General features: G+C 35.5%; 1 protein-coding gene and 1 pseudogene across 1 annotated transcript in view; both read left to right on the top strand.

The window, feature by feature from the left end:
• RTN3 (reticulon 3) overlaps positions 1 to 11,146 on the top strand; it is a 47,938-nt gene that overhangs the window by 24,611 nt on the left and 12,181 nt on the right. The window lies entirely within an intron of this gene.
• On the top strand, positions 8,995 to 9,110 carry LOC112479255 (annotated as a pseudogene).

Raw genomic sequence — 11,146 nt, 5'->3', positions numbered from 1 at the left:
TGATAAACAGTAAATTAAACTTTTAATTAATTTGATTTTATACCATAGAGATTTTATGCTCCGAAAGGAGGAAACCTGTGTCCTAGTGCTGTTTTGTGTGTAGTACTTGGAGAACTCATGCATTCTTCTACTTTGGACATTATTTAATATTCTTCAGGCGAAACTCATTATATGATATTAGGCTCTTCCTCTTACCTTCCTTCTATTTGAATGATTACCTTCCTAGCAATTGGTCTTGTAAATTACCTCAAATGCTGTCTGTTCTGGGATCCTAGAACATGTAAGAAGGAAAGGATATTTAAGGTCTCTAAAAGAGACCCTCAACCTCTAATCTGATACCAAGTTCTGTACTTACTTGTGGTCAGTGTCATGTGCTATGTGAAGATCTATGATTTTCCAAACCTTTTTGACCATAGATCCCTTTTTTCAAATGAAATCATATAGGGAGTTATTAGTATTTAAAACAAAATTGAGATTTTTGTTAGGATCAACTTATAAGTGTGGTTATACCACTTACCTTTTTTTCTATCAGGTTTCATTGTGCACAGAGTGGGGAGGGGCCCAGTCCTTAGCGGCCATCGTTCCCTCTCCTCGTTTTCTCTCCTCGCTGCAGCCAGAGCACCGCTCAGCTCCTTGGGCAGGTGCGACACCTCAAGGATCTGGTCCCGCACTCACTCGCACTGACTAGGTGTGCTTGCCAGGTTCGGGCACTGGCAGCCAAGCCTCAGCCTCCTGACGTTCTTGGTTACCTGTGGCCCTCGCTGAGGCCCGTGGCCCTGGGATGTCAGAGCCATGGCTGCTGCAGCAGCAGGACACCGTTTACCTTTTATAAAGGCATTTCTTTACTCAGGACCTTGGACAGATTACTTAATCTTCCTAAATTTTAATCCTTTAAATAGAGATAATAATTGTGCTGACCTTGTAATAAGATTGTGAAGATTATACGTGCAAATGCAGGTAATGCAGTGCCTAGCACATAGTAAAGATTCATTCAGCACCAAGTACAGAACCTGGCATCAAGTAGGTACTGGATAATTAGTTATTAATTAATTATTAAGTGAGAGAATTGTTCATTATTATCAATAAAAACTGAGGTTTTTTTTTTTGTTTTTTTTTTTAACTCAAAAATGTGAAATGGAAATTAAGATTAGCGGGTTATTCCCTAGTAAGGGAAGATTGTTGAACTTGGATTTAGGAGCGCTAAACTCTCATTGTTGCTTTACTGTGTCTGAATGTGTGACGTTGAACGATTAAGTTACATCACCTTTGGGGCCTCAGTTTCCTTATGCGTAGAGTGAGGATAGTGAAGTAGATGATCTTCAGTATCATTTCAGTAATATGATTCTCTGGCTCCGTATATTTTAGGTTTCTTAATGAGTTGTTATCATTCTTACAGTAGCTCTTGAGTGATGAGGCCTATAGGACAAGAACTTGTGTCTAATTCTGGCAAGTTCCTCCTTTAGTGTGACCTTACGCAACTAGCCTAACTGGTTTGGCATCTTCCTTTTTTAATATGGTAATAATTATTTTGCCCTGCTTCATAGTGTTATAATAAATAAAGTTCCATGTAAATACTAATTATTAGTCTTTCTCAGCTGAGTTATTCCATCTAGTTGACAGGTGAAAAGGGCTGTGGAAGTTTTGGTTATTTGTCACTGACCAAATTCTATGATTAGTGGATATTTTTAGATGATAATTAAGTAAGACCAGTATAATTAGACCAAGAGACTGACAGATCTTTCTTTGCAGGTTTCAAAATTAAAAATCTTTTTAATTGTCTTTTTTATGAATATTTTAAAATATAAACTATTTCAGTAAAATAACCAGTCTCTAATTCTCTAGGAATATCTTCCTTTCTAAAGTAAAACCAGTTCTGTAATTATGTTCAGCCTAAAGTTGTTGGAGGAAATGAGCAAAAGAAGCAAAAAAATTAGTAGTATTTTATTTTTCTTTTGCTATTTTACAGTATATTGTATACAAGTTCCTAATAAAGCCGAATTTCATTCCCTTTATGATGGTATTTTAGTTAGTCCAGTAGATATGGTATGATCTATGGTTTGATAATCATTTGGGAAAAAATTATATCCCTGCCTCATACGCCTAATTGAGCGAAGACAGTTTTTGAATTCTAGTCTCCATGTTGGCAAGAATGCGAGGAAATAGGCAGGGATATAGTTTGGTGATAGGTGTGTAAGTTGTTACAACTCTTGGAAGGCAGTTTGGCGATGTGTAACAAAGGCCTAGAAATGACCTAGTAATTTATTGAAATATGTGTAATTTATTCATTTTAACATCTGTGTAGTACTTCATATTATTACTTATGTCATTTCTCTTTAGCTTAGGATTTGGGTTATTTTTCATTTTTTGTTGACATCCTTGTATTTAATCTGTTTTTACACATATGCACCTATTTCTCGAGAGTCAGTGTGCCACTCCTTATCAATTTCACTTATAGGTATGTGCGTTAGTTTTCTAATTGCTGTCAATTTGCTGTCAAAGTTGTACTTTCTGCTGTTGTGTGAAAGTATACATAATGTATTAATAAAAACTTCATTTATAGAATACCTAGCAGAGTCTTTGCTATATGACGAATGCATAAAGTAGGAGAAAAAAAGAAAACAAGGTTTTCGGAATAATCCCTGTTTTAGTATCATTAAAAGTGAATCTATGTATCTACAGACAATGAATCTGAAGCAAATTTTTAAAAACAATATCACCGTAGTTTTTCTTGAAGTATGGCCAAGTAGCCTTTTACTGGCCTTGACCTTTCTACATATAATTATATACCCTGGATTAGAGAGAAAAAAAAAAAAAAAGACTTGAAGGCACTGGAAAATGAATGAAAGCAGGCAGATTCTGAGAAAGGGGTGACACCTAAGAGACAGCATGGAGTTAGTTTTCCATTGTTATTGCTTTTAGCCAGAGGACAGGCTGAAGTTATTACGTTGCAGATTGGCTAAAACTTCCATAGAAAACTTACTAGAGGACAGAATTCAAGTCAGCTACACCCATTCAGCCACTGGAAAGTGAGAAGAGGAATCCTAGAAAGAAGAGAGCGGAAGACAACAAGCAGCCCAGCTAAAGATAAAAGAATTGACTCTAAGATGTTGTCCAAGAGACAAAAGTTGGCAGTTTGGGTCCAGCCAAATTTAATTGCATACTGAAACAAAGATCAGTATTCTCCAAGGAATATAACAGAGTCCAAAGGCTATACACCATTATATATAACTGCTCAGTGAATTAAAGGAAAATATGCTTGCATTGAATGAAAAGAAAGGAAATCTCAATTGAGAAATGGAAGCAAAAGAGCCAAGTGGAAATTTTGAGGACTGTAAAATATAGCAGCAGAAATTAAAATTCACCAAGTAGTCTTAACAGTAAATAGAGATGATAAAGGAAAGAGTTCATGAACTTGATGCTAGATGAACCAAAACTATCCAATTTGAAGAACAGAAAAGATAGTACTGAGTTTCAAGGACCTTTGGGACACTTATAAGACCTAAGTGACATGGTTGGAATCCTAGAAGAAGAAAATGAGAGACTGGAGGAGAACATATTTGAAGATAAAATGGCAAAATATTTCTCAAATTTTATGAAAAATCACATATACTGATTAAAGAAGCTTAGCAAACACCTACTAAGATAGGGACAAAGAAACCCATACCTTGGCACATGTTACAGGGGTCCCCAAGACCACCCCCAGGCTCAGTGATTTGCTAGAAGGACTCACAGGATTCAGAAGTTGATATATTCACAATTAACAGTTTATTACAGCAAAAGGACACATTATAACTGGCAAAGGGGAAAGGCACATGGGATAAAGTCCAGGAGAAACCAGGTACAAGCTTTCAGGTGTCCAGGGGAATCACACAGGAGATGTCCTTAATTCTTCTATCAGTGATATGTGACAGCATGTACAAAGTGTTGCCAACCAGGGAATCTCGCTCAGTCCTTGGTGTCCAGGATAGCATGCAGTGCCCACGTGACTGACCTCAGCTACTCACACCCCAGCCTCCCACAGCAAAAGTAAGTGTTCACCATAAGTCATATTGTTAGGGTACACTTACCCGGTCATAGTACAGCATGGCCCAGCTCCTCAGGCATGCAAAAACACATGTCAGCCAGAACACTCCAAGGGTTTAAAGTTCATTTCACAGGAGCCTGCCAAGGGCTAGTCCTGAAGACAGACCTTTCTTTGGCATGCGCAGTGTTTAAGCAACCCAGGCCTGCAGAGTTAACCCTTTCCAGCACAGAATTTCATAGTCAAATTGCAGAAACCAGAGAGAAAGAGAGAATCTTGAAAGCTAGAGAAAAATGACACAAAGAATGACAATTAGAACTTCTTACCAGAAACCACAGGTGCCAGAAGACAGTGAAATACAACATTTTTTAAAGTGCCAAACAGGAAAAAATGTCAGCCCAGATTTTTCTATTCAGCAAAAATGCCCACCAAGAATTAAGGCAAAATAAAGACATTTGTAGATAAAAGAAAACTAAGAAAATTTGTCACCAAAAGACATACACTACAAGAAACACTAAAAGTTCTTTAGATTAAAAGGAATTGACATCAGATAGAAACTCAGACTTTCAGGAAGGAATGAAGAGCATCAAAAATAGTAAACATAGGGATATATATATAAAAGACATTTTTTCTCTTTTTTTAAAGTAAATAGGACTGTCTAAAGGAGAAATTATATAGAAATTCTAATGTTTATTTCACATGACAATTTTTAACAGAAGAGTCAAGAGTATGTGGACCTATACTGTAGCAAGGGTTTCTACATTTTTTATGAAGTGGTACAATATTTTAAGTAGACCGAAAGTCAAGGATGTGTATTGTATTTCCTAAAATAACTACTAAAATAATAATGCAAAGACATAGATAAAAAGTCTAGATAAATCAAAATCTTCAAATAATCAAAAAGAAGGCATAAAATGGGAGACAGTGCAACCATCAATATGTTAGTGAACTAAACACTACAATAAGTAGAGTGGCAGACGGCAGAAAAATGCAAGACTTAACTATGGGCCGACTATAAAAAAATGTAAAGATTACAGATAAGTTGAAAGTAAATGGATGGAAAAGCTATACCAAAAACATATGTAAAAGTATGCCATTCAAAAGCAAGCATAAGAAGACAAAGATTATTATTGGGAATGAAAAACAAGATGTCATGGTAACAGCTGTCAGGAAGTCTCGACAGTCATAAATGTGTATGTGCCTGATGATAGGTCTAAAATACACAAAGCAAGAATCGACAGAATTAAAGGGAAAAATAGACACTTCTGTAATCATAATTGGAGGTTTTAGTACCTTTCTCAGCACTCAATAGACCAACACACATACAAAGATTTCAACAACACAGTCAACCACTTTGACCTAGATGATAGTTATAGAGCACTGTACCCTACAATGGCAGAGTGCTCATTCTTTTCCAAGTGCACAAGGTTCAGATTCAGCAGTATAGACAATATACTAGGTCATAAAACAACTCAGTAAATTTCAAGGATTAAAATAATACAAAGTATATTCTAAGACCATAATGAAATTTAATTTTAAAACTATTAAAATAAGATACCCAGGAAAATTCCCAAGTATTTGGAAATTTAGCAAAGACACTTTTACATAGTGAATAGCTTAACGAAGTCACAAGAAAAATTTTTTAATGTTTTAAACTGAATAACAATGAAAGAAACAGAGAATCCAGAAATCAGCTACCGCAAATTTAGCAACTTAAAACAATACAACTTTATTATCTCACAGTTTTCATGAATCGGAAATCCAGGCACAGATTAGCTGGGTCCTCTGCTCAGGATCTCATCCAAGGCTCGGGGTTCCCTTCCAAGCTCACAGTTCCTAAAGGTTGCTACAGGATCTCATATAACATGTAAACACCAGAGTGACCATCCTATCATATTCACAGGTTCTGCTCACATTTGGGGGCAGGCGGAAGTATTACACAGTACATACACACCACAGGGCAAGAGTTTTGGGGGGCCACCTTAGCATAATGTCTGCCACAATCCCTACTTCACACGATAGGCAAAAATTAATGTAAAATGGATCAGAGACCTGAACATAAAAACTAAAACCATAAAACTTTTAGAAGAAAGTATAGGAGAATAGCTTCATGACTTGTGGGTAGCCAAAGATTTCTTAGGTCACAGAATGCACTGGTCATAAAACTAAAAATCGATAAATAGATTTCACCAAAATTAAAACGTGCTCATTAAAAGACTGCTAAATAGGCAGGCCCTTGATTGGGAGAAAGTATTTACAAAACATGTATCTGATGGACTAGTATCTAAGAAATATTAAAAACTACATTTTGATAGAAAAATAGAAAAATCAAATATTGTCCTTATTTTGACAACTTGGATGGTATGTATTATTCAGTCTTTAAAAAGAAGGAAATCCTTTTATAACAATGTGGATAAACCTGGGACATTATGCTAAGTGAAAGAACCCTGACACACAAAGACAAATACTGTGTGATCTCACTTACATGGGAATCTAAAACAGTCAAACAGAGAATGTGATGGTGCTTTCCAGGGGCTGGGAATGGGTAAAATGAGAGATGCTGGTCAAAGGGAGCAAACTTTCAGTTACACGATGAATAAGTTCTGGAGACCTCATGTACAGCATAGTGATCATTGTTAATAACGAGGTAGAGTATATTTGAAATTTGTTGACAGTAGATCTCAAGTGTTCACACTATACACAGACATACACTCATAACTATATGAGATCATGTAGATACTAGCCTGATGTAATCATCTCACAATGTGTACGTATATCAAAACATGTAGTACACCTTAAATATGTACAGTTTTTGTCAATCAGTTTAAAAAAACTTTTCACAAAATGGCAACACAATAAAAAAAAAATGGGCAGAAAAGATTCTAACACTTCACAATAGAAGATATATAAATGACCAATGATCCAATGAAAATATATTCAATATCACAAGTGTTCATAATTAAAATCAAAATAAGATATCACTACACATCCACCTGAATGGCTGACATTAAAGACTGACAACACCTAATTTTGATGAGATTATGGAGCAACTGAAGCTCTCAAACTGTTGGAAAGAATGTAAAAATAGTACAGATACTTTGGAGAAAGATTGGTTGGTTTCTTAGAGAACTAACACATGCACCTACCTCATGATCTAGCAACTTCACTGTTGAGAAATGAAAACGTATTCATACAAAGTCTTGTATATATTCATAGCAGTTTTATTTATCAGTAGCTCAAAGCTGGAAACAGCCAGTCCTCCACCAATAGGGGAATAGGTTACCCGTGGTATAGCTAGTTATCTTTTGATACTTGGAAAAGATTAGATGACTCTCAGAAATTATGCCAAGTGAAAGAAGCAATACAAAAATAATTCATACTGCGTGATTTCCATTTAAGTGAAATTCTAGAACAAGGAAACTTCTCTAGGGAAGAGAATCAGCAGTGGTTGCTTCTTGGGGTGTTGGCTGGGCAGGAAAATGATACTTTTGGAATGATGGTTATGTTCACTAGCTCGATAGGATTACATAGGTGTATGCATGTGTTCAAACTCAGTGAATGTATTTTGTATTCAGAAAAACACTGAATAATATCTAATTTTAGTTAATGACATGCAAGGTGAAGTAGATTTCTTAAATGTACTTTGAAATACATTTAAAAAATTAAAATGGACCAATGGACAGATAAGAGGGACAGATTATAAATTAGTAAAACATTAATGAATAGTGATGATGGTTATATAACAATGTAAATGTACTTAACATCACTGAACTGTATACTCTAATGATTAAGATGGTAAATTTTATGTATATTTTACCACAATAAAAATTAAAAAGACATTAAATGGTAAAATCTAAGTAGTGATTATGTGGGTGTTTATCCTGACCTCTGCAGCTTTGCTATATGTTGGGGAGAGATTAAATGTTAGGGAGAGAAAAGCTGTCCCACTTACTGATCAGTCCTCATTGTTTGCATGGGGAGACACTCACTAGAGCTGCCAGGAAAATGGAGAGAATAAGATCTCAAAGGTCAAGGGTATGTGTAGTTCATTTCTTTTGCTGTCAGCTTTTTTAGAAGAATTTCATGTCACATCATTATAGTCTGAAATTGTGTCATTTGTATTAACTTCACAGACTGTCAAAGAAGCATACAAACACAAATGTATCATAATCATATGAGAAATGTCCTGTTGTAATCTGACTAGTAGGAAGGTTGAATTATAAATGTGTACAAAGGGCATAAAATCACTTTAAATGTGTACAAAGGGCATAAAATCACTTATAAATGTGTACAAAGGGCATAAAATCACTTTAAATTCAATTGGGCTTTCACAACTATTAGCAATTAACTCGTGTTTCATTTCATTTTAGATTGGATCTGATGTCTTCTGCAGCAATTCCATCAAATTGCTAAGATGTTGAGTTCACATTTTCATATCTACCTAGCTATCTGTTGGGAAGGGGCAGTCAGTACCCTTTTGTTTTCTGTGCTTTATAAATCTGAAATTGAGGTCAAAAGGGATGTTAGGTTATTTTAGTGAATGAAAAACTATTTTTTCCTCACAGTATGAGAGAAATGCTAGTTTGAAAGGGGTTCCTACGAATTTCCTTGGCCTGCTGCCAGGTGTGTCCATGGCCAGAAGCATGTGCTTCGTTTCTCACAGTGACAGCTTTGTATTCTGTCAGAGCCATTCTGACCCTTCTGTGCCCTTTTGAGGGGACTGTTTTTGGGTAAGGGTAAATCTGTAGCAGAGCAGACTATTAACCCATTTTGGCAGCCACTAAATTTGGATCTGAGTTTATAAACATTAGCCAGTTTTTTTTTGCAAAAGTGGCATCAGTTATTATGAACTATTAATGTAAAAGTAACCAAAGAAAAATAAACAGGATGTGGTTCCATAGTGTAGCGGTTAGCCCGTCTGCTTTACACGCAGAAGGTCCTGGGTTCGTGCCCCAGTGGAGCCACTGTCCATGGTCTGTGGCCATGCCACTCTGAACAAGCCGGATGTCTGTTCTCGGAAGCTAAGCAGGGTCGGGCCTGGTTAGTACTTGGATGGGAGACCACCTAGGAAGACCAGGTGCTGTAGGCATAAATAATAATTTAAAAATCAGTGGGAAAATGTTTGCATATTTTTTTTTACATAAATAATTGTTCATATAAAAACCTAACTGTTGGTTTTCCCTTTATTAATGAACAATTTCCCTTTGTGGTCATAAAGCCTGACTCTTTTTTACTTACTTCAGCCACATTTAAACTTTCTTAGAGGTGTTTCATATATTTACAAATCTTGAAAAACTAGTGCACAGAAGATAGAATGTGTTGTGCGAAACCTTGAGTTTGAGATTTTTTCTTTTTTTCTTTTTTTATTTTAACCCCTATGGCACCTGGTCTTCCTAGGTCATCTCCCATCCAAGTACTAACCAGGCCCGACCCTGCTTAGCTTCCAAGGTCAGCCGGGATTGGATGTGTTCAGGAGATTCTTTTTTTAGAGGGAGGGGGTGTTATTAAAAGTGAGGTTAAAGCTGATTAACTACTAAACCTTGAAATTTTCTTGCACATCTATTACTGTTCAGAATAAGCATTTTGAATAACCTTTTCTTCCTTTGAGGTGTGTGCTTGAGAAAGTAAATTACAGACAGTGACCTTTGGGAATATCTGAAGTTAGAATCAAACTCAGAGTTTTCCCCAAATTCAATTAAAAAAAAAAATGGGTTGAGAGTCAAGAATGTTTGCTGCTATTCTCTCTTGAATTAGGAACTGGTGTCATTTTCCTTTGCCTCTAGATTACCATTGGATGTGTTAGTGCCCTCTGTTGATGTAAGACGGGTACTGCAGCTGGCATCCTTTATTATGTACAAGAGGGAGACATCCTCTAAAGCATTTAAAATAAAAGTAATATGGTCACATTTTAGAAGATTTGGAAAATAAAAGGAAGGAATCATAATTCTACCAGAAATATAAACATTTCCGATGAATACACAGAGTCTTTGTCAGATGCTTTATCTGCCATTAGCAAAATAAAGATAACATAATTGATTTTACTTACATAAAGTTATAAAGAGACTCTGTTATGTATTGAAATGTATTCTCAGAAATAAAAGGCGTAATTAGTACAGCACAGGACTTTAAACATATCGAAACACAACAATAGGTCTTTTGCAAAATTTCCATAGGAATTTTAGAACCAGTTTGTCCATTTCTACAACAAATACTAGATACTGGGATTCTGATAAAAATTGCATAAAATTATAGATAAATGTGAGGACAGTTAACATCTCAGCAATTTTTTATCCCCTCCCCCTCAACATCTTAGCAATTTTGAGTCTTTTAACCCATGAACACAATATAGTTTTCCAGTAATTTAGGTCTTTATTAGTTTCTCTCAGCAGTGTTTTATAGATTTCAGTGTACAAGTCTCGTACAGCTTTGGCAGATTTATGCTTAAGTATTTCATATTTTTATGCTATTTTAAATGGTATTTTTAACTCAGTTTCTGTTTGGTTAATACTAATATGTGGAAATATAATTGATTTCATACGATGACCTTGTATCCTGCAACTTTGCTAAATTCACTTATTCTAGTAGCTTTCGTGTAGGTTATATCAGATTTTCTACATTGGCGATCATGCCAGTGTTAAACCAATATTGCTCCCCCTCCCAAAAAAAAACCCACTTGGTCATGACGTAGTTTTTTTATATATTGTTGAGTTTGATTTGGTTCGTTTGTGTCAAGAATTTTTGCATCTATGTTCATGAGCAATAGTGGTCTGTAGTTTTCTTTTCCTATAATGTTTATGTCTAGTTTTGGAATCGGGGTAATACTGGCCTCCTAAAATGTATTGGAAAATATTACTTTCTCTTCATTTTTCTGGAAGAATTTGTGTAGAACTGGTATTATTTCTTATTTAATGTTTGGCAAAATTCCCTAGTGATGTCATCTGGACCTGGAGTTTTCTGTGTGGGAAGCATTTTATCTATGTTTTATTTCTTTAATAAATATAGGACCTATTCTGTTTATCTCTCTTTCTTGAGTGAGCTTTGGTAGTTTGTGTCTTTGGAGGAATTTATCTACTCCAACTAAATTGTCTAATTTGTTTGTATTACGTTGCTGATAATATTTCCTTA

The sequence above is a fragment of the Pteropus alecto genome, unplaced genomic scaffold (genome assembly GCF_000325575.1).
Source record: "Pteropus alecto unplaced genomic scaffold, ASM32557v1 scaffold43, whole genome shotgun sequence".
Taxonomy (NCBI): Eukaryota; Metazoa; Chordata; class Mammalia; order Chiroptera; family Pteropodidae; genus Pteropus; species Pteropus alecto.
This window is presented reverse-complemented; position numbering and strand designations above follow the sequence as displayed.